This window comes from Lissotriton vulgaris, chromosome 7 (genome assembly GCF_964263255.1).
Source record: "Lissotriton vulgaris chromosome 7, aLisVul1.2, whole genome shotgun sequence".
Taxonomy (NCBI): Eukaryota; Metazoa; Chordata; class Amphibia; order Caudata; family Salamandridae; genus Lissotriton; species Lissotriton vulgaris.
Window position 1 is genome coordinate 1,024,822,330 of NC_141695.1, and position 25,498 is coordinate 1,024,847,827.

Below are 25,498 nucleotides of genomic sequence, written 5' to 3' on the forward strand. Positions count from 1 at the left end.
GAAAAGGCGTTACAATAGGCGTGCATGAAGGCGTGTACTAGAAACGTCATTAAGAAGATGTCACAAGTGGGTGGATCCATAAGAGAATCCTGCAGTGTCAGCAGAAATACATGGCAGAGATGCGCGCGCAGGCAGCATGACGTGTGATTGACGTGTAACTGGAGGGTGAAGGGGACTTGACATTTAGCCCTACATGAGGAGACAGAAGTCTGGGATGTCAGATCAACCTAATCCCAAATCGTATCTAATATCTGGTGTTTAAGGAACTGTATTATCTGGAAGGAAAGGTCTCTCGGGCAGAGGCTATTCTATACTGACTGTTAGTGCGTGTATAAGCGTCTACGTGTCTGCATGAGATGCGAGGGGGCATGGGCCTACCATGGTAACAGGAGCTATGAATTATTTGCACGGAGACAGTGAGGCCGGGCCCTTTGCTCTGCAGCTGGAAGGATGTTTACTTAAACTACTAGACAGGAATGTATTTTTCGAGGAGCGGAGCAGATAACTTGAAGGCTGAATACAGTCTTGGCAGGCAACAGGCTGAGCCAAGCACCGTTAGCCGCGCAGGGAGTAAGACAAAGGTCACGGATACAGATGCAGGCCCAGGCTGAAGCATTCAGAGACAGAAGGCAGGAAAAGGCTCGATGGCAGAATTCAGGGCCTAACTCGCCAGAGCTGAAAAACTTGTAAAGTACACCACATAAAGACGTTGGCAAGGCATACTTAGGAACTGAATATTCGACCCATTCATGGTGGATCTGAAAGAGGACATGTTAACGTTGGACGCAAATGTATTTGCGTCTTCATAGCTGGAAGTGGAGGGAACATACATGTACTTGTAGCGCGTACACAGAGTCGTTGGGGTTTAAGATAGGGGACACAATTGATCATAAAAATTCATATTTCCTCAATTTACCCAACTTTTGAAGCACACTGTATACAATTAAGGCAATTTTAGCAGAATTACACTCATCAAATACAGTGATGTCGACTAAGGCTGAGCGGCGACCCTTTTCTTCATCATCACAGTAATATGTGACCAATGTTCCAATGGCTGGGTCACCATGCACCTCTGTGGTTTCGTCAATTGTTAAAGAGATAGGGACATTTGCTACAGCTTGACGTATGTTTCCGAGCTGTGCTTCTAACATTTCGGGGAGATATTTCTCATACATTTGGCTGGATTTGCACATTGTCCTTGCTGCAGGGCACAGCTGCCTAATCAGGTCTCCAATGGGACCATCAGTCTGGTGAAGTGGAACCCCACCTTCACACAGAGCTTTCACAAACCTGTGTGGGATATCCGCAGCATCTTCAATATTTTGGCGTGCACAAGTTGTGCATTGCTCCATGCGGGCCTTCTTTACAACTGGAGCAGAAAGTCTCTCGTGGGTTTTGCTGCTCAGGTGGGCTTTGATATTATCCGCTGCCCTGTTTTCAATGTCAACAGTTGTTCGACATGACTTGCAGGGGAACATTTTCATCCCTTTAAGGGATACGGATTCAAATTCTGCATACTCCTGTACGTAATCGTCAATGTCCTTGCGTTTGCGGCCCATCTCTATAAATGTAAGGATTCAACAATTAAGCAGCCATTCGTTTGATGTTTAAAATACTGTATGTGACCATGACAAAACACTAAGCCATTATCTGCACAGCAGAATTGGTTAGCAGGAATTCAAATCCATCAATGTTTCCCGTTGATCTTAGCTTGTACATTTTTAGTTGCAAATAGTTTATTCTTTATCAAAATATGTTCACATATAGCAATTGTTTCTTCATTGATATATTCACACACTCACTCAGTTGATTTATAAAGCTCAGCTAATCACCCAAGAGAGTGTCTAGGCACTTGGATGGTCTGAGAGACTCATTTAAATAGCCAGGTCTTAAGATCATTTTGAAATTCCAGAATAGATGGGGCGGTCTGGAGCTGAAGTGGGAGGTTGTTCCACGTCTTCGCTGTGAGGTAGGAGGCGAAGTATCCTCTGCTTGTTTTATGATGTGCTTTTGCTGTGAAGAGTTACCCTCACCGTAGGTGTACACCATACTGACTTAAAACTAGGCGTTTTATCGACCCGATAAGGATGAAAGGCCAGGTGGACCCACCAGATTCAAATCTTTTGTCAGAGAGACCCTATTGTTACTTGCAGTTAATAAGTAAAAATATTAACATAGAACAGTGAGCTATTAACTGTCACATAAGAGCTGGTTGTAAATTGCAAGGTATAAGTTAGATCATTATGGTTTTTCTTCCAGTCTTTGATTATCCTAATGTGGCAAAAAAGGGTTCATTTGGGTAGAAATCAATTCTGATTATTAAAGAGACTCCCCAAAAGTGGTATTAAGTTTTAAATCCTGAGTTTGTTTCTCCAGACCAATCACTATTAAACTATGCTGCCTACTAGTACGGTTGTCATGTGACTCCTACACCTTGTAATCCTTTGTTGCAAACTAGGATATTTTGCATTTCATGTTTGAACTACTCTTGTGAAAAAAGGGAGGAGAATTGCTGATGACAGAAACTCCATGGCTGGAAGACAAATGGTTTGCAATTCCACTTTTAAGGATATTTAGGACATTCTATGATTAGAAATGCATCCCACTTCGTGAATGTATTTTAATTTCAATAACTCATATTAAAACGTACATAAACATGTGTATCTATAGGTTACATTAAATAACGTAATAAGCTGTAACCGTTTAGTAAAATGGGAAACAAATGCTAAATATGGGACCACTGGTGTGGTGAGAGCATGAAACTGCATCTCGACCTTGGAAGACCAGTGATGTCTACATACTGGCCGCTACTGAGCTGAATTTCCCTTTAGTCATTTCTCATCATGCATGCAGCAACCAGTGACAAAACTGCTTGTGTGTAGTTAACCCATTTAAACAGCTCCTGCAACAAATCTGCAGGCCAAGACTTTCTCGGCAAGATGCTGGTGAGGCTGTGAAGTGCGCGGCTTTTGGCAGATAATTCGGGCTAAAAGTGCAGCTGGAAGTTAATGAGAACTCTAAAACAAGCACTGGAAATGCAACAGGTCTCGGATTTATTTGAGTTAGAGCTAATGGCATTGTAAATGGCAATGTCTTTTAGCCATGTGTTATGGAGTGTATGCATGTGGTGTGTAATAGAATTATGTGGGTTGGATTGGAATTGTTCACCCTGCATGCTCACTACTCTGCACTCACTACTCTGCGCACTCACTACTCTGCGCACTCACTACTCTGCGCACTCACTACTCACTACTCTGCACTCACTACTCTGCACTCACTACTCTGCACTCACTACTCTGCACTCACTGCTCACTACTCTGCACTCACTACTCTGCACTCACCACTCTGCACTCACCACTCTGCACTCACCACTCTGCACTCACTACTCTGCACTCTGAACTCACTACTCTGCACGCACCACTCTGACTCACCACTCTGCACTTACCACTCACACTATAATAATCCTTATGTCCTGTAACCAAGGATTTGCCATTATTGAAATAGTTCACTGCAATAACCTACTTTTCTTAGCCTTGGACATGTTCTTTACTAAGAACCGGCATGTGTTAATAAATATATAAATACGTGCGACTAAAGCAGCATTAAAAAACAAGGGTTTGCCATTATTGAAATAGTTCACTGCAATAACCTACTTTTCTTAGCCTTGGACATGTTCTTTACTAAGAACCGGCATGTTGATAAATATATAAATACGTGCGACTAAAGCATCATTGAAAAACAAGGGTTTGCCATTATTGAAATGGTTCACTGCAATAACCAACTTTTCTTAGCCTTGGACATGTACTTTACTAAGAACCAGCATGTTAATAAATATATAAATACGTGCGACGGCAATAAAGCACCATTGAAAAACAAGCATCTGCCTTCAATTACTGGCACCTCTGACAGCTGCTAATTGAGAATTTATGGGATTCTCCTGGAAGGGGAGACAGCATGCGCGCACACACAGCTCAAGAAAACTACAGAGTTGTGAATGCGCGAACGGACCCTGACATCGGGTAATTGGTCCTTTATGGCATCTCACGCGCTTTCTGGCACCGAATATGCAGGAACTAGAGAGAGCAACATTCCTAGGGCCTATTGCGTGAAGCCTTACAAAAACACAGCTGTGAGAGGACCAATTCCCATGCAGATGGCACACAACACCACGAAAAATCTCGAGCACTGAAGAATTTTTACTTCACGATTCTGAGCCCCTTAGCAATACGGCTCGGAGCTCCGCAGTGACGTAGGCCGAGCCCTAAAAATGTGCCTTTGGCAGCATGCTGCAAAGGCATGTCACGGGGAAGCCTGGAAAATATTTAATTCTGGGGCAGCTTAGAATACAGGCTGCGCAATGTTTTCAGAAGTAGTAATTCACTCGATTTTCAAGGGCGAACAGCTGTGGGTCTGACCTCTATCCCCCCCCCGAGTCTGTTAACCTCATGCTAAGCACACACAGTAATTCAGAAAATAAACTACAACGGCCCCCACTTCTCCCTCACCCACATGATGACAGAGAAATCGATCCTCTCCTGCTGCTGGGGCATGGGGGGGCAGGGAAAATCCTCTTACCTTTGCCTGTAGAAACAGCGGCGGGCTGATGCAGAGCTTGAGTGGGGGAGCCCTGGAGATGCCGAACGCCGAGACGGGCCGGTGCAGGTACAAAACCTGATGGTGGCAGGAAGGCGTCTTCATACCGGGCAGGGAAAGAAGAAATAGAGTTAGATGAGCCCCCAAATAAAGAGAAAAAGTTATGAGGGCGAGGCCGTAGGTGTTGGCATGCCCACACACATAGGCTTGATTCCGACGCGGATTGGTTCAGGTGAGCGGCCGTCCTTGAAAGACCCTGTGCCTATTTGTGAAAGACCCTGTGCCTATTGTGGAGTGGTGTGGCTCAGTGGTTAGAGGCGGCAGACCCGGAAGCAGAGAACGGCCCGGGACCAGGGTTCAATTCCCAACGCGGCAGGGTCATGGACCAGGGTCAACGGACTCAATAATTCTCGCCTCGGTGCCTACTCTAACCAGGGATCACACTCGGCAACTCTGGGCATTAATCTTGCCTTATCTCTACAAAGGCCAACACAGACGCCAGGGATGTCTGGTTTCACCTTGGAGATACCCAGAAGTGACCATCTCACAGGGAAAGCCAGGACGGGTTACCCAGCGGTCTTCAGCGCCAGGATACCCCGAGATGGGGTAACAGTGCGCTTTACAAGTATCATCATTACATTACATTATAGATATATTTGTCCACACGAGGGCGCCAAAAGACTGTGCTTGGAAGGGATTAATGAATTCATGCAGCGGCAGCGCGGCAACATTTGCCAGTGTTTTGCGGTTTCTAAATATAAATACAGACAAAGGAAATATAGATTTCCGTCTGTATTTATATGTAAATATCTGTAAAAACGGAAAACCGGGAGCCCTAATTATGTCAAACGTTTCTTGATCGAAATTGGATGCCGACAATACTACGAGGACCCACCTTCAATGGGAAACATACCCAGAAAACTGTTGAAAAAACTGAGTTTGGAATACCTTGAAGACAAGAGAAAGCGAGTGGAAATGAGCAAAAAGTCTGTTACCTCGCACAACTTAATATTAACTGGTGTTAAAGTACAGCCTTACTTAACCCTGCTGTTGTCTAATTATGATTGATTCCTCTTGACCCGTTTTAGATTAAATATTGTTTTTAGACTCTTGTCCTTCCCAGAAATGAATTTATGGTCGCGTAATTTACCTACTTGCCCGTGTGATGATTCCTCACCCCAATCTGATATCCATATTTTATGTTTTTTGTAAATTTTATACCATGCCTCGCAGGAAATTTATAATCCCATTTCTTAAAGAAATGAATTTAAACAGATGTCGCCCAGCTTTTTTAGAATGTCAGAGAATGGACACAGTTTTAACCGTTGCTGTACTTTTAAGCTTTTTTAAAAATGTATTTAAATTACGGAAATCTATTGGTCCTAATGTAATATAATGAACTTGTTATTTTTAAATTGACCTGTGTAAATTGTAAATTTCATGTTCATGCTTTTATGGTTATTGTTTTTTAACCGAATAAAGTACTTTTTGAACTTTGAACTTTGAATTGCAATTCCTAACTTGGAAAGTAGCTTTCCTGGTAGCAATTTTTTCTCTTAGAAGGGTTAGTGAACTACAAGTATTTACCATTCAAGAACCCTTTTTACAAATGCATCATAACAAAGTGGTTCTTCGTACTAATCCAAAATTCCTGCCTAAAGTCATTTCATCTAAATCAATCCGGTGAGCTGCCTCATACATTCGCAGAAAGGGCTCTACACACCTTAGACGTTAAAAGAGCTCTGCTGTACTATATCGAAAGAACACAATCGTTTCGCAATACAAGCAACTTTTTGTGTCTGTTTCGCCGCCACATAAAGGCAACCCTATATCAAAATCGGGGTTCGCCAGATGGATAGTTAAATGCATACAAATTTATTACCAAAAAAGCAAAACGCATTTTAACAATTCCTCCAAAAGCCCACTCAACAAAGATATGGGCTTCAATGGCATTCTTAGGGAACATCCACTTAGATGACATATGCAGAGCAGCTACATGGCTTACACCGCACATTCACAAAGCATTATTTTGTAGATGTGCAAACTAAACAACAAGCCACTGTGGGCCAGGCTGTATTAAAAACACTGTTTCAAACAACTGCAACAGATACGGGTGGTCGCAGCTGGATGTGGGTACTGCTACACAATCTATGCATAGTGTGTAATCTGCAGCTCATATGCCTCGAACGGAAAATGCTACTTGCCAGTATGCATTTGTTCTTTGCATGTAGAGCTGCAGAGTTACACACGCCCACCCGCCTCCCCGACTACCTTCATCAATTCCAGTATTATCTTAGATACAAACCACATGGACATCACTACTTCTTGTACAGCTCCATCACTTCCCTAATGACGAAAAACAATCTGGGGATGGAGCTTGTGCCCATGCCCATATCGTCCTAAGGAGGAGTCACCTATCCCGTGACTCCGAAAGACTTTTCTACAACAAAACAAACTGCAAACATCTGGGCCCAACCACTAGGTGGCCATCTATGCATAGTGTGTAACTCTGCAGCTCTGCATGCCAAGAACAGATGCATACTGGTAAGTAGCATTTTCCTTCAAGCCGAAGAGATGCAGGCAAAGCGTTCCACATAGTAGGACTGAGAAAAGAAAAAGAACGACCTCCCATCCGTGAGTCTAATCCTGGCACCACAATTTTTCCTTGAGTAGTGGACCGCGTTTGTCGTGAAGGATAGTAGGGTTGGGCCAAGGACTGCAGATACTGGGGAGCATTGCCAGACTTGATCTTGAATAAAAAACTCAGTGTTTTTAAACTTAATACGACTTTCCACCCTCAGCCAGTGGAGGTCATGTAAGTGGCAAGTGATGGAAGTGAATTTGAGAATCCGTCATAATAGTCTTGGTGCGTTTTGCACTACTTGTAGCTTCCGCACTAGTCTTTATTTGCCATAGTCCATTCTTGAGGTCACAAGTGCTTGGACCACCGTTTTCTGGGTGGAACAAGGAAGCATCCAAACCACTTTTTTTTACCACTTTAATATAGTGAAGCAGGTGGCTGCCACTTTTACAGCTTGCTGTCTCATTGACAGCTGATCATCAACAATAAAACCCAGGTATCTGAAAGAGACACGTTAGTGATAGATTCCTTACCTTAGAATATCCCCAGGCGTCAGACTGGATCCGGAAATTTTTGCGTAGCAATACCCCTGCGCGCTGGTAGGCGTCGTCTGCGGCTCCGCGTCCGTCGTCGGCGTCGTGAGCGCCGGGATGACGTCGTCGGAGTATATAGACGGCGCCCATGCGCGCTGACGTCAGTTCTTCTTTTTTCCGCGCCAGCTAGCGCAGATCCGGAAGAAGCTCTACCCCCAGTCACTTTTTGACTGAAAACTTTTTTGATCTTTTTGATCCTCTATTTAGTCGATTCACGACTATCGGTGCCAGGGATGCCCGGGTTCAAGCCTTGCTCGAAGTGCGGCCGACTCATGTCGGTCACGGACCCCCATCGCCGGTGCCTGAAGTGCTTAGGCCTCGACCACGACGATCGAACCTGCTCCGACTGCCGGGCCCTGACGTCGAAGGCTAGGCGGGAGCGGTCCCGCAAGCGTCTCGAGCTGAGGCAGTCGGCCCCGCGCCGCTCCAGGTCCCGGTCCCGGTCCCACGGGAGGTCGAGGGACAGGTCGCGAGGTCGGAGTCATCGACGTTCCGGGAGCGGACACCGATCGTCTGGTTCCAAGTCCTCAGGTAAGAGGCATGAGAGGTCGGAGCAACACCATCGATCCTCCGACCCGCCCCGTCGCTCGCTCGATGCGACCGGGGACTCGGGCGACACCGCCCACGCGGCTCCGCGGGAGTCGCAAGCGTCGCCGCCTGCCCCACACCTTCGGGTCCCTGGGCACGGCGCGTCGCAGGAGGAGGTCGAGAGGTACCTCATGGCATGAGGGCCCTCCCTCCTCAGTCGGTTCCCGTGGCGCCTTCGGGTCGATCGGCTCCGTCTGGAGGTCCTTCCGGGTCGGGTGCTTCGGCCCCGACGACGTCGGGTACTTCGGGCCCGACGCCGCTGACGACTTCGGTCCCGGCGCCGCACGACCTCGCTGGATCCGGCTCCGGATCCGGGACCCCGCCGGTCGACCCTACGACCTCGCCGGCGCCGTCCCTTCAGGTGTCGTCCCCGGCAGCCGAGGTGGTTGCCGCCCCCGATGTTTCCTACGGTCCTCCTCAGGAGTCGGAGGGGCGCCTCTGGGCGCCGATTCCGTCGGCCTTCGGAGAGTTCTATCTCCACGAGGAGGCCCTGGCTGTTCATCCTGGTCTCCAGGAGCCGGGTGACGAGGAGCAATGGGAGGGGTCCGAGGACCCTCTGGCAAGAGATTGCCAGTCACATCAGGACTGGACATATGAGCTTGGGGAGGCCAGTGGTATTGACACCTCGCCAGACACTGGATTTACGTCGCCCCCGACTGTGGCTTCGGAGGCGGGTTCTGCTTACAGTGTAGTGTTGACGAAGGCAGCTAAGGCCTTAAACCTTCAGCTCCCCGTCGCGGCCGTGAGGACTAATCTCCTCACTGAGGTCCTCAAACAGCAGTCCGGCTCCACGGAGCCCCTCCTGCCGTTCAACGAGGCCTTGTGTGACGTTCTCCTGGGCACTTGGTCCAAGCCCGCCACAGGCCCACCTGTGGACAGGAACGTGGCCAGACGCTACCGCCCGGCACCGGGCGACCCTTGCTTTTTGTCCACCCACCCCACCCCCGAGAGTCTGGTCATCCAGGCCTCCAACTCCCAGACCGCATTCCCGTCGGCCCCGCCCGACAGGGAATCCAAGAGATATGAGCAGTTCGGGAAGAAGGTCTTCTCGTCTGTGAGCCTTGGGCTACGGTCAGTGAACACCAACTGTCTCTTGGGCCGCTACACCCACACTCTGTGGGACACGGTTGCGGAGGTGCTGCCACAATGCCCTGAGGAGGTCAGGGCTAAACTCAGCCAAACCCTTGCGGACGGCCGAGATGCGGCACGTTTTTCTATCCGGTGTGGGCTGGATACCACGGACTCACTGGGCAGGGCGATGGCAACGACGGTGGCGGTTCGACGCCACGCCTGGTTGAGGTCCGCCAACTTCTCGGCCGATGTCCAGGCCACACTCCTGGACATGCCGTTTGATGGCCGTCGCCTCTTCGGCGACAAGGCAGACCATGCGCTGGAGCGTTTCAAGGACTCCAGGGCCACGGCCAAGTCCTTGGGCCTTACGGCCCCACGCCAGCAATCGGGTGCCTTTCGCTCCTTTCGTGGCCACGGAAGGGGCGCCCCACCACGTACCGTCAGCCACGCGCCGCAGAATGTACAGCAACGCGGTGGCGGACGTGGGAACCGCCGTGGCGGTGGTCGGGGCCAGCGGCGCGGCCAGTCCACACCTCCCTCAGCAGCCCCTGCCTCAAAACCTTCCTAGTCCGAGTTTTCAGGCCCATGTGACGCCTGGGGGAGGCAGGGTTCGCCATCACCTCTCCCACTGGCATACAGTCACTTCGGACAGGTGGGTGCTGCAAATTGTCCGAAGGGGCTTCTCCCTCCCCTTCGAGTCCTCCCCTCCATCCATGCCACCTCAATACCACCGTGTGTCGGGGGATCACTTGCGACTTCTGCAAGAGGAAGTTTCGGCCCTCTTGGCCAAGGGGGCCATCGAGCGCGTTCCTGGGCCAGAAGTAGGACGTGGCTGTTACTCCCACTACTTTCTGGTACCCAAGAAGGGCAAAGGGGGCCTACGCCCTATCTTGGATCTGCGGAACGTCAACGGCTTCCTCCGGACGGAGAAGTTCAAGATGCTCACTTTGGCTCAGGTCCTGGCTGCCCTGGACCCAGGAGACTGGATGGTAGCGTTGGACTTGCAGGACGCCTATTTCCACATCCCCGTCCTGCCGGCCCACCGGCGTTACCTACGGTTCATGGTAGGCCAAGAGCACTTTCAGTTCACCGTGCTCCCCTTCGGCCTTGCCAGCGCCCCACGGGTGTTCACGAAGGTGATGGCGGTGGTCGCAGCCCATCTGCGCAGGCAGGGGGTATCAGTCTTCCCCTACCTCGACGACTGGTTGTTGAAGGCGGGCTCGCCCCAGACAGTCGTCAGCCACCTCCAGACTACGGCCGACCTCCTGCACTTGCTGGGGTTCTCCATCAATGTGCCGAAGTCACACCTGTGTCCCTCTCAGAAGCTCCTCTTCATCGGAGCGGTTCTCGACTCGGCGCAGTTTCGGGTTTACCCACCCGAGCAGCGGGTTCGGGATATTCAGGCTCTGATTCCTGTCTTCAGACCGTTATCCCGGGTCTCGGTCAGGTTGACGCTGCGGCTTCTGGGACTGATGGCCTCCTGCATCCTTCTGGTGCGTCACGCCAGGTGGCGGATGCGGGCTCTGCAGTGGGACCTGAAGTTTCAGTGGGCCCAGCATCAGGGCAACCTGTCCGATCATGTCCTGATCTCGGAGGGCACTGCGAAACAACTGCAGTGGTGGCTCACGGACCGCGACTGGGTCAGTGGCAGACCCCTCTCTCTACCCCAGCCGGAGCACGTAGTTGTGACGGACGCGTCCCTCCAGGGCTTGGGGAGGCCACATGGGAGAGGCGGAGATCAGAGGCCTCTGGTCTCCGGCGGAGTCCCGGCTCCACATCAACCTTCTGGAGCTGCGGGCGATTCGTCTTGCACTGAAGGCATTCCTCCCCTCTGTCAGGGGGAGCGTGGTGCAAGTGTTCACCGACAACACCACCGCCATGTGGTACTGCAACAAACAGGGCGGTGTGGGGTCGTGGACCCTTTGCCAGGAGGCTCTGCGCCTCTGGCAGTGGCTGGAACAGCAGGGCGTGACCCTGGTGGTTCAACACCTGGCAGGCTCTCTGAATGCCAGGGCGGACGAACTCAGCCGCCGGTGCATGATGGATCACGAATGGCGTCTGAACTCGGACGTGGCGCAAGGTCTCTTTCGACAGTGGGGAGAGCCTTGGTTAGATCTATTCGCCACAGAAGAGAACGCGCAATGTCAGCATTTCTGCGCGTTGGAGTTTCCAAGGCGGCACTCGCTCGGAGACGCTTTTCGTCGCGAGTGGAGCTGCGGTCTGTTGTACGCCTTTCCGCCTATACCACTTCTGCCCAGAGTGCTGAAGAAGATCAGGCGCGACCGGGCCCAGGTCGTCCTTGTGGCTCCGGACTGGGCACGAAGATACTGGTATCCCGAGCTACTCAGCATGTCAGTCGATCCCCCGATTCGTCTGCCTCTTCGGGAGGACCTTCTGTCGCAGCAGCAGGGGACGGTCCTGCACCCGAACCTGTCCAGTCTCCACCTACAAGCTTGGAGATTGAGCGGCGGCAGTTGAGGCCATTTGACTTGCCTCCCGAAGTCTGTGACATCATTCTGGCAGCCAGGCGTCCCTCCACGAAGTCGGTATACGCCTGCCGGTGGAACAGATTTGTGGCATGGTGCGCAGCAAAGGCTGTGGATCCCCTCTCTGCACCCCTTTCGGAAGTGCTGCTCTTTCTTCTTTCCCTTGCCCAGCAGGGCTCTGCTCTGGGCACTCTTAAGGGGTACCTTTCTGCTCTTTCAGCCTTCTTGAGGCTACCAGATCAGCCTTCTTTATTCAAGTCCCCTATTGTGAGTAGATTTCTGAAGGGCATCACGCACATGTTTCCTCCTGTTCCCTTCGTGATGCCCCAGTGGGACTTGAATCTGGTTCTCACCTATCTGATGTGTGCTCCCTTTGAGCCGCTTCATAACTGCCCTCTTCGTCTCCTTACTCTAAAGACGGCCTTCCTGGTTGCCATCACCTGTGCCAGGAGGGTGAGTGAGCTCAAGGCTCTTTCTTCTTCTCCACCTTTCCTGTCTGTTCATCCTGATAAGGTGGTGTTACGTACACGACCTTCCTTTCTGCCCAAGGTTGTCACGGCCTTCCAAATCGGGCAGTCCATCACTTTGCCCACCTTCTTTCCGCCTTCGCACCCCTCGAAAGAGGAGGAGAGGCTCCACCGTCTGGATCCAAAACGTGCGCTCTCCTACTACCTAGACCGCACACGCCAATTCCGGGTGGATGACCAACTCTTCGTTGGTTACGTGGGCGCGAAGAAGGGAAAGGCTGTGCACAAGAGGACCATCTCCAGGTGGATCATCTTGTGCATCCAAGCATGCTACTCCATGGCGAGGAAGGAGCTCACTCCACTCGGGCCACGGCAACGACAACTGCCCTGGGCCGCGGTGTCCCCCTGCAGGACATCTGTCAGGCAGCCACGTGGGCCTCGCTGCACACGTTCGCAAGACACTACTGCCTGGACAGTCAAGTCCGGAGGGATGGCTTCTTTGGCCGTTCCGTCCTCCAGGACTTTCTGGTGTGATATTGGTTCGCAGACCCACCACCGGGGTTGGTATTGCTGGGGTATCTATTCTAAGGTAAGGAATCTATCACTAACGTGTCTCTTTCAGATGCACAAGTTACTACTTGTGTAACGATATATCTGTAAGAGACATTAGTTAGTGATAGATTCCTTACCGCCCTCCCATCCTCCCCGTTCTGCGAACCGATATTTAGGGTTAAGGTCATCCCCTTTCAGGGCCCTAGTTTCATGGCACCAGTGTTAGTTCTATCATGGCTCTGCGTATCTGGCGCGGAAAAGCTGTGTTATCAGAACTGACGTCAGCGCGCATGGGCGCCGTCTATATACTCCGACGACGTCATCCCGGCGCTCACGACGCCGACGACGGACGCGGAGCCGCAGACGACGCCTACCAGCGCGCAGGGGTATTGCTACGCAAAAATTTCCGGATCCAGTCTGACGCCTGGGGATATTCTAAGGTAAGGAATCTATCACTAACTAATGTCTCTTACAGATATATCGTTACACAAGTAGTAACTTGTGCTACAGGCTTGTTGAGGTGGCTGGGGGGCATTACCCAATTCAATGTGCCAGTGACGGGGGACCCAGAGTTCTTTGTTACTCCCAAAAACAAGAACTTCAGTCTTGTCACCATTAAGTTTAAGCATGTTTGTTTGCATCCATGCAGCAACTTTCCTTAAGCCATCTTGTGAAGCCAATGTACCGGATTCCTTCTCAGAGGAAAGCGAGAAGATCTGGGTATCGTCTGCGGAAGAGAATGGAGAACCCAGCTTCTTTTACGATGGTTGCCAGTGGTTTGACATAAACATTGAAAAATAGTGGGATAAGAATGGAGCCCTGTGGGACTCCACACTCAGAAGAGTACATTTTTGAAGTGGCGGCATCAGAAAATATTTGAAACATGCGATTGGTTAAGATACCAGCCATTTCAGGGCTGCCCCTGAGACGCCGAGGGCTTGAAGGGAATGTATTAGCACGGTGTGAGACACACATGTTGGGGTAGTGACCTATAAAAGTGAATGTACACAGTCTAGACATATAAGGCTAAAGGAGAAAAAAAACATACTTGCTACAAAATGGCCAATAGTATCATGAGCCTCTGTAGAGTAAGTAGATAAAGATATACAACTTTCAGTTAGCGCTAAGGTGAGTACTCACTTCGTGGTAGTGCTGAATCTCTTGTGGTTCTCTTATCGGCTATTCCGTACTTACTACTGAGGCGGTGCTGCCTTCAAAGTCTGTCCCGTCCGCGGCTCCGTGGTTAAATGTGGAGCGCGGTGGGACTGGTTAAAATACTATCTTTTTTTGTTTTACAATGACATCAACATTAGTCATATGGAATGTATCTCATTTTACATAATTACAGAAATAGTAACATACACCACGAAAAGCCCTACACAGCATCTTCACCCACATCCTGGAGGCCGGGCAGCGTTAAACGAAGGATCACCCCGGGCTCACGGAGTGAGGATATTTGCGTCCTCAACCATCCAATGCTGAAATCACAATTTTTATACACAATGCAAATAAATCAAAAAAAGAAAAAAGGTTACAAACGGAGGTGCCTACCCATTATCTACATCCCTGTGTGCCTGTGGTGCATAACGTCTAACAAGCCGTATGACTTCCAGCAAACTAAGTGTCAACTACGCCGCCTCAGACATGCCACTTACACTAACAAAGGTGTGTCTAAAAATGCTCCATCCTACCCAACTACCCCCAAACTGACCAGCCCACCGGGGACACTCTACAACCCATCCGACCAACTGCTAGCAGCCAGCGTGTCCTGCCGCCTCCTGTATTCAAGATACAATCCCCAGAAATTCTTGGGTCTGCTTTTGGGTGGCAATAGCTCACTATAAATCTCTGCCTGCGTTCAACAGTAAGTCAGGTCTCTAATCCACTGCTCTTTCCTGGGTAAGGGACCCCTCATTCAGCACATAGCTAGCCTCCTCTTCGCCATCAACATACCCATATCCACAGTCCTGCGCTCTGACTTGGGAAGTACTTTGGAATAGCCCAACAGTACAAGTGCCGGCGACGGGGCCATTTCCACCTCTATAATTCTGCTCAGTTCTTGAAACACCTCATTCCAATACTGGTACACGCCCGGGCATTCCCACACCAAGTGCATGAATAATGCCCCCTGCCTATTACATCGTTTACAGGACGACCCCTCACGTAGTCCGAAGCGGTGTAGCTGCTCCGGGGTGTGGTAAACCCTATTAATAAATTTGAAGTGCACCAATCTATGCCTACCATTCAGGGAGACTGACCTTGTGTTTACGCAACAGTATCTACACATGTCATCATCAAGTGGTGTATGTAAGTCTTGCTGCCAGGCAAGGCGCGCCCTACTGTACCCTGTCACCCGCTCAGCGGTCGCTATCTTATACAGAGTAGAGATCATTTTCCTCTGCGCTTCCGTTTTAATTACATATGAGAGTTCTAGTAGTTCTGGGGGCTCCTGTAGATCATCACCTAACTGCTCTCGCCAGGCCTCTCTGATTCTGTGATATTGAAAACGCTGCAGGCCGGAGGGTCTTATCTCCTGGGTCCCCACCTCCGACACTGTTTTGAGATTCCGGTCGGTAAACATGTCTCACGCCGTACGTATATATCCAGTGCTTTCAATGCCGTGAGCACACCCCTGTCCCTGCATGGGGCCAACCAAGTGATCCACTCTATTGGCATTAACAGGGAGTACAAAAGCGCCCCGCGCGGTACTGCAGTAATGCATGCCAGGCATGCCTTGGCGAATTTAATGAGTCAAGTAGGCCCATGCGCCTATCTGCTGGTTCAAATATAACCGCCAGGAGCGGCAATGGGGCCGCCAAAAGACTTTCAGCTTTATGAACGGCACTTTCTCTCCATCATGTATCCAACTGTGCAAGTGTGCCCCCTGCGCCACACGATAATATAATTCAAAATCAGGGGCTCCAAGGCCACCTAACTGATACGGAAGGACCAGTATTTTCCACTGCGCTTTCGCTTGCTTACTGGCCCAGGCCAATTTTATCATCATTAAATATAATGGGGTGGCACAATTTTATCATCAGCGTCGTGAGCCGAGTAAAGAAGCATTACGGGAGCCCCATCGGGATGTTCGTGAATAAATACAGCAGTCTAGGTAAGACCACCATCTTCACTATCGCTATCCTGCCTAGCAAGGACAGAGGCAGACGTATCCATATTTCAACATTATCTTCCAAACCTGCCATGGCTGTACCATAGTTCTCACGAAACACCGTCTCATGGTCAGTGTGTAGTTGTATCCCTAGATATCGCACAGAGTCAGTGGTATATCTCAATGGGTATTCCATCTCAAATTGCTCCGTGGCGCTTGTAATAGGGAACGCAATTGATTTGTTCCAATTAACCGTCAGGCCTGAAAGAGCCCCAAATCTAGGTTTACTCCACGCTCTTGAACGTACAGCAGGGTTTCATTAGCAGAAGTTGTTATGACCAGTTGGTAAGTGGGGAAATTAAGTCCCCGGTGGGCATGGTATTCTCGCATCACACACGCCAGAGGTTCGGCGACCAAGGCGTATAGTGTGGGCGACAAAGGACAGCCCTGTCGTGTGCCCCTGCGTATGTTAATAGGTTCAGTGACGCGGTTCCCGAGCTTAATGCGTGCGGACGGGTCATTATGGAGTACCGACACCATCTGCATAAATACGGAGCCCAGCCCTAGTCTCGAGAGCACCGCCCTCAGAAAGGGCCATTCCACAGTTGAAGGCCTTCTCCATGTCTAGGAACATTGCCATAGCCTTCGAATCTGGCTTTGTATGTTGAATAGCTCCAAATACCGTGCGTAAGTTGTACGTAATATTCCTGCCTGCCACAAATCCCGCTTGCTCCGGCGCAATCAGGTCCGGGGCCAGTAAAGCCAACGTAGTCGCTAGAACTTTCGCGTATATTTTGGTATCAACGTTTGGAAGCGACAACGGTCTATAGGAGCTGCACTCCTCTGGGGGCTTATCCGGTTTAGGGATTTCAACTATTAGTGCTTCCCTCATTGTTCTCGGCATCTGGCCTGTTTCACACATATCCGCAAACAAAGCGGATAAGTGCGGCAGCAGTAGTTCCAGAAATTACTTATAAAAACTAACTGTTAGTCAATCTGTTCCTGGAGCGCTACCCGCCCTCATTCCATCCAGGGCGTCCCGAATCTCATCAACTTCTATGGGCTGCATTAGGAATTCATGCTGCATGTCCGTTAAGAACGGGAGAGGAATATGCTCCAAATAATCTAGGATCTCCTTCTCACTCCCCGACGTGCGTGAGGCATATAGATCTGAGTAATGTTCCCGAAACCTTTGCGCAACCTCCTCTTCTTCAAGTAGTAACCCACCTTGTGATCGGACTGCTGTGACCGTTAATTTACGCCGTTATTGTTTAACCATATTAGCCAATACTGGTCTATCTTGTTCACCGTACATTCTGGCTGTCGCGTATTTGCCCAAATGCTTTACCGCTGCATCTGCCTCTACCTGGTACTCTGACAGTAGCCCTTTCATTTCTTCCCTGGTCGCGTCAGTGTCTCCTCCCAACTGCTGTTCCTCACAATCTGCCAGCTGCCGTCCGAATAGTGACAGCCTCTGACAAATCTAGCAGAGTGTGCCCGAATGTTTACTCATAGCCACCCCCCTTATGCACACTTTAACTGCCTCCCAGACAGTCTGGAAGCTATCCACAGACCCTATGTTCTTTTCAAAGTATGTCCCGATCGCTTCATGCAGTTCCTCACAGAAAGTAGGGTTTTGTAAGGAGTACGGCGGGAATCTCCATGTGAACGGGGATAGAATCTTCCGTGGTGATGTGAGCACCAACAATATAGGGGAGTGATCCGAAAGAGTTCGGGCAGCACCTGACATTTGCGAACCCGTGCGAGCAGTGTTGACGATGTAAACCTATAATCTATCCGAGTATGTATGTTATGAAAGGCCGAATAATGTGGAAACCCCCCTGATCCAGGATATAGACTACGCCAAACATCTGCAAGGTCTTCACTGATTAAAATCTTATCTAATTCTCAGGCCGCCTTTGCCTGACATCTGATCGTGCCACTCAAGTGGTCCACAACTGGGCATCTAGGCATATTAAAATCCCGCCCCCCCCCCCCCAATATATTGCGTCAAGACCCGGAAACCCATGTGCTATTTCCGCAAGTTTTATAAAAAAATTCGGGGCAATCATAGTTAGGTCCATAAACATTCACAACCAAAAGTTCCATACCCCTTCCAGCCAAGTTTGAAATAACGTATCGCCCTTCTGAGTCGCTAGCTTACTCAGTGCGTAATCAGATTTCGGGTTAACCCAGGTCAACACCCCCCGCGCAGGAGGCGTTAAGCCAGCAGCATCAATCTGTCCCCTCAACCCCCTTGCTTGCAGCCTGGGACTGTTCGCTGGCAAGTGTCTCCTGAATCAGAGCCAGATCAACATGATGTCTAGTCAAGTAGTTCAAAACCTTCCGCAGCTTACGGTGGTCATTCAGACCGTGTACATTCCACGTAAGCATGCGCAGACCACTCACAACCTTTTCCATAGCAGCCTCACCAGACATATCTTCCATAGTTAGCTGAGTACTTCTTTCTGCACCACATAGGCAACCATATGGGTTCTGATGCTCAAACAGTAATGGCCTGCACCGCTTATCAATGAACTTAAGCTACCCTCCTCCCGCCCAACCCTCCCACAGCGGACCACCCCTAACTAGGTCGCGAAATTGCTGTTCCTTAAGATTCCTCCCCACCTCAAAACAATAGCAAACAAGGTGGAGCCATCAAAAAGGGTCCAATATGAGCACAGTACTTGAGTTTCATCCCGGCCTCACCAGCTGGCCGCTATACGCCCATCAGGTGCCGGAAATACCTGTACAGTTCCAGACCCGGATTTTCCATCAGTCCTGGTCATCCAAGCCGCCGCCAGAAGCCTCGTCAAGTAGATCTCGGTCTAGGGTTTTCTTCCGTTCCTTAGTCCACTCTTTTAACGCTTTCTGCACTGCCTTCGGCTCCGTGAATATAAGCGATTGTCCATTTCTATTACCTTTCAACTTTGCTGGATATAACATTGCATGGTCAATCCCTTGATCTCGTAATTGTCGTTTCATCGGGACAAAGTGCTTCCTCGCCTCCTGAACTCTGGCTGTAAAATCGGGATTTAGTGAGATGGTGGATCCCTCGTAGGTCAGCGACTGCTTCTCTCTGGCAGCACACATGGCCGCATCCTGGTCCTGGTAGTTTAACAACTTGGCTATTATTGGCTGCAGTGGTGCTCCTGGCAGGGAGCCAATGTCCGGTGCGCTCGCTCCACGATAAATGTTAGAGAAGGTCTCCACTCCCAGCAGGGTCACCAGCATGCGCTCAATGAAAGGCTCCATCTTGCCTGTCGTGAGTCATCTCTGGAAGGCCTAGAATGCGAACATTGCAGCGACGTGAACGGGCTTCCAAGTCCTCTGTTTTATCTTGTAGCAGTTGTATCACTCTGCCCAATTGCTTATTCTTATGGTCAATGGTAGTTTGCGCTTCTTCCACCTCTGTAATCCTTCTCTCCGACATGTATAGTCTCTCTGCATGTTTATCCATCCTCTCACCCACTCTGTCCATTCTATACGTGAGCGCATCCATTTCCGCCCCCCAGTGAGGAGATGCCCTCCTGCAGTCCCTTCTCCATGGACTTCAGCATACTCCGTATATCTTGATCTTGCTCCGTGGGCCTGCATTCGCCTCCTGCCCCTCTATCCTGGGATTTAGCCCGAGTTTGGGTGAAGGGTAGCTTGGATTGGTTGCGGTCAGGCTTACCCATCGCGTTGTCCAAGGTGTGCCCGCGACACCACTGGCCGCCCACCCGAGCGGTAAAGGATCCCTCAGAAGTGCACAGCGTTATCTAGATCCTCAGCCCGTGCGTCTCGACTCGCACATAGGCTACGTAGCTGCGGGGGACAAGCTTCAAATCAATCATCAAACACATAAGAGGGAGAACACTCTGCGTCTACTACTAGACACCCAACGGACTTACAGGAAGGTAGTCTCGAACGAGGCAAGACTCAATCGCTGGCAACCCTTCATCATTTATACGATGTGGGGGACAAATCAGGTAGACTCCTGGCCTGGCTGAGCAGAAAAGAAAGGGATGCACGGTGGGTGGAACAAATCAAATCAGGGGATGGGGCCTTGCTGCGCACAGATGAGGGGATAGCGACGGCTTTTGCGACATACTACGAACAATTCTATAGGGCCAGAGACCTGGGGGACATGGAGGGAGCGCTGCAATACATGGAACATATAGAGATACCTGCGCTACCCCCGGAAACTAGCTCGGCACTGGAAGCGGACAAAACACTGGACGAAGTATCCGAAGCCATAACCAAGCTGAAAACGGGCAGGACGCCGGGCCCTAACGGGTTCCCTGCGGAATTCTTTAAAAAGGCGACTGACCTCCTGACACGCCACCTTAAAAACCTGTTCATTGAATCGTACCGGCAAGGAACTCTGCCGCCGGACCTCACCCTGGCCACCATTGTACCGATACATAAAGAGGGAAAACCCAAAGAGGAATGTGCATCCTATCGTCCCATCTCCCTCCTTAATATGGAGGTGAAGGTGTTAGCGACAATCCTAGCAACCCGCATGAGAGCGGTGATTCCAGACCTTGTCCATGCAGACCAGTCGGGTTTTCTCCCCGATAGAGCGACAAAATTAAACCTCAGGCGTACGCACAATTGGCTACAGGAAGTCAAGGGAAGGACCGATCCACATTGGTTCCTCTCACTCAACTCTGAAAAAGCGTTTGATGCGGTGCACTGGCCTTTCCTCATGGCGGGGCTCCAAAGGTTTGGCTTTGGTCCGAAACTGTGTGGATGGATACAACTACTGTACACGGCCCCGAGAGCGCAAGTGAGAGTGAACGGGAGGTTGTCCCGTGAATTCCGTATCGAGAGAGGGACCCGCCTGGGGTGCCCACTGCCCCCCCTTTTATTTACTCTATCGAAATCTTGGCACTCAACATAAGGCGGAACCCGGGCATCCAGGGCTTCTCGTTGGACCCCTCAGCTGCGGAGCAGGAAAAAATGTCGTTGTATGCCGACGATGTCCTGCTGTACATCACCGAGCCCGACACGACAGTGACGGAATTGTTTAGGGTGCTGGACAACTTTGGGGCACGAGCAGGCCATACCATAAACTGGCACAAATCGGTCCTTTATGACCCACAGGGGAGGGAGCAGTGGGGAGACGTCCCTGAACGCTTGGTCACTACATCCACGGGCTTTCAATACCTAGGTGTGTATATTACCCTAGACAGGCATCTCTCCTTCTCCAAGAATGTAGACAGAATAATGGGAGACGCAGTGCAAGACATGGCTAGGTGGAAACGGCTGCCACTCACGCTTCTGGGCAGGGCGGCGATGTATAAAATGATCACCCTACCTAAGTTCCTCTACGCCCTCCAAAACGAATACTACCCGTTACCGACCACGGCGCTGCGAAAGATTCACGCCGATCTTCGCACCTTTTTATGGCTGGGAAAGCAACCGCGTATTGCCTTGCAGACGCTCCAACGCCACCAATATAGCGGAGGCATCTCTCTGCCTAACCTGGAGGCCTACTACTGGGCGGAGCACCTGACCCCGGTCAATGACTGGATACATGTTCCGGCGGACCACCCGACATATGCACTCGAAAGACACAAATTGTCACCCCAAAACATACTGCACTATCTGTATGGCGGTAAACTTAGGAAGTCACTCTTACCTGCGACGGTGATCACGCTGAAAGCTTGGAGACAGGCTACCAAACGCACGGGTTGGGAGGGGAGACCCACCAGGCAAACACCGTTATGGCATTGCCGGTGGCTGACAGAACTCGATAAGCTCAGGGGATTCCAAAGGTGGGACGATATCGGAATATCTAACATAGGCGATGTGATCTCCAGAGGAGAACTGAAGTCGTTCCAGGCTCTCCGGAGCGAATTCGGGCTACACCAGTCACAGTTGTTCAAATACACTCAATTAAGACACGCCTGGAGGGCACAAAGTATCCAAGTCGAAGAGTTGCCTGAATATGCACCACTGGAAGGCAGACTCCTCCAGGAGCATGTTATGAGCAAAGCGGTGTCCCTCACCTACGAAACCCTGACTAATAATATGCTAGGGGACTTGTCGAAGCTTAGAGGGATATGGGAGGCCGAGGTAGGGGAGCTGGAGGACCTGGACTGGGAGATTGTTCTCATGCACCCCCGGGAAGTAGCGATCAAATCTAGGCTACGCCTCATTCAATTAAATGTGTTACACAGGACGTATTTCGACAGAGTACGCCTCCTAAAAATGGGAAAAATAAGTGACCCAACTTGCCTCAGGTGCAGCAGACAACGGGGAGACTTCTATCATATCATTTGGGGGTGCACAAACATACAAAACTACTGGTCGCACATCTTTACGGAACTCGGGGAGGTATTAGGAGTAGAACTCACGCCAGAGCCTAAGCTTGCTCTACTGGGCATGACGACGGAGGTCGATCTGCCGAGACCTTTGCTTATTTTCTTAGTCTTGGCTTTGGTAGTCGCAAAAAGGGACATAGCGAAATACTGGGGGGCCACTGAAACACCGAGCATTGAGGAGTGGAGACGAGGACTTGACCTCTATATGGCGGCGGAAAGGGTTACATACAAAGCTAGAGGGTGCCCTAAGAAATTCCGCAGAGTGTGGGCCAAATGGAGACAGTACCACGGCTTGGAGGGGGGACAATGAGGGACTGTGCCTAAGGGGTGAGGAGGGGCCACACTGTAAATGAGTCATGAGTGCAAGAACTGGGTTCATGGTCACCCTAGTGGTGAAATGCATGTGGACACTGAGGCTGGGTTGAGACACACACAGGCTACGCAATGCTGCCGGCGTCGCAGGGGGGAGGGTGGGACGGGAGTGGACGGCTGCATATTGGTAAACCAAGGTACCCGGGATATAGGCTCCTGAAGCAGCCCAAGGTGTAAGACGTGGTTTGACATAAGACAGTTGCAGTGGCGACAACTCAGTTGAAAAGTTGGGGATGGGGGGGTAGGGGGGATAAGAGTAGGGGGTTTGAGGGAGTTTATCTTAACAGAAAAGCAGATGTTTACTGTGATTTGAAATGCCACCACCAGCTTGGCTGGTATGCATGAGATGCTGACCCTATGCATGCCGCCCGACCTCCGGGGTGTGGGCTGAATGGCCGTGTACACTACTTTTCTTGTAACGACTCTCCCACGTCAGTGGCGGCCGAATAATGCATACTATGCTGGTGATTTCTTGGTATCTGCAAATAAAAATTGTTTTAAAAAAAAAAAAGCTTCAAATCAATCAACAACCAGGTTATCAGACTACACCTGCAAAGATTGGTGCACACAACATGCCAGAGCTGCCTACTGTGCCTCCCCGCACGTAGTTATCTCCGCTTCCTCCCACTGTTGACTTCCGCCTGCTCCTTCAAACTGGCGGGGAAACGTCTCATTCTACACCTGCTCCGCACTATTGTTGTCCACCTGTGCAGTGCTCCAGCTGGCGTTAGAGAGCACACTAGTTGTTGCTCACTGCCATATTCGCCGTTCCTCGCAGCCCTGCCAACACCCAGAGCGTGTCCACTGATAGCGCCTCTGGCCAAGTCTTCTCAGCACGAATCCACCATAGGGCCCCAGCCGCATATGTTGCACGCCGCCCCTCACCTCCTCAGTCTTCTGCTCCCACCTCGGCCACAGTGGTAGTCCCTCCAGTACTGGCCTCAGTCCGCCGCAATGTTCACGGCAGTACGTCGCGCGCCGCCAATTATGTCAATGTGGTCCTTCAGAGATCTGCGTTACAGGTGTCCGCCTAGGCGAGGGAGGGCCGCCCCACCGCCGCCGTCCAGATCGGGAGCATTAAATGCTGCCGCGTAGATCCTTACAGCACCCCATGGTTCTTGGTCGGATCCGGTCAACTCAGAGCAGCTCTGTCTCCGCTTCAGGCAGCCAGCCTCCACCAGGTCGCACAGTCTTGCACCACCAGCCATGTAGATCGACAGCACTCGCCAGGCCCAAGTTCAGCGGTTTATCAGCTATCGCTACACCTCCCAGTTTTACGATGCGACCCCAGGTTGCACGTACAGTGACGTCACCCGTAGGGTAGTGTTACTCCAGGACGGTGCTTCGCGGCCTGTACTTCCGTATGGCTGCCGCCAGAGTAGTATCGTAGTGCGGCCTCGATCTGCGTTCACAAGCGGACAGTAGGTGCCAGACTGCCTCGTCCCCAACCTCCGCAAGTCCGTGTCACTCCAGCGTCTTACGGGCTCAGTATATTTGCAGGATTATGTGCCAGCTTTGCGGAGCTTGGGAGTCAAGCAACCATCTTGGACTCGAGCAAGCTCCGCCCCCCCTAAAATACTATACTTGATTGGTGATTGTCCTTCAATCGAAAACAGCCGGGCTGAAGTCTTCATGACGGCTGGAGCGTTTCCATTGCTTACGGCCGTGGTCATGGGACAGGAAGTACCCACCGCAGCTGTGTGGGGAGAGACGCTGGTCGTCCGCGCATGCACTTTTGGGTGCGGTTTTTACGGGGACTAGAACGCCGATCCGTAACGTGTATTCGTGCATAGTTCTCAGAATCAGCATATGGTCTGATATTATGATTTACAGATTTTTGAAGAAAGCGTAAAAAAGGCTGCAGAACAATTTCCCACTAGGTTTGATTGTTACAAGCCTACGTCTAAAGCTAGATTTAGGGGACCCCCTCTACAACAAATCTAGGTCAGGGAAAAGAGGGGTATGAAAAGAACACACAATGCTGAATAGTTCCCTCGGTGACCTGCACACTTTTAACTATTAACTTAGTGCATATACATTTCATCAAGTTTATGAACATTAAGAAAGCAATAGTAACCATTCAACCCTTCTCATTTTTTAAAATTTCATATTCTTTTTTTCTCATTTCTTTTTTTTAAACATCAAATTCATATTATCAAAAAATTCCATTTCTTTGCCAGTTGTTCGTCTTCATAATTCCATATTAATACAATATTTTACAGTCATAAACATACACGATTTATAAATGAATTATATCAAAACATTTCCTCTAAAAAGATCTTTCTGTAATTAACCTCTGGAAAAGAATAAATACATATAATCAAATTACAACCACACAAATACACACACTCACCACAGCTACATTCATACTCTATGTGTACATAGTTGAGTACTTTCTGGCAAGACAATACTTCTGCCAGCAAATGAGTCCCGGACGAACCAAGGACTCGACACAACTATGTCTATTCTCGAAGTGTATGGTGGCGGAAAAATTCTGTCAAAAAGAAGACCTGAAAAAACGTTTTTGGAATTTTTGGGAAAAAAGGGAAGTTCAGTGTACTGGCCAATAGACACAAATCCAAAAAACATATGATAATGGACCAGTGATTTTCTCAATCCTGTTTGGCTCATGACTAGTTGCATCCCAAAATACTAACATCAAGCACCGGTTATGCAAGACCTAGATACTATCCCTATTAAGGGTAGTGGAAATAGGCATGCACCTGTCAGGAACAGTTAAAATTACACGTCACTGGGCAGTGTGAGTCGGGTGGG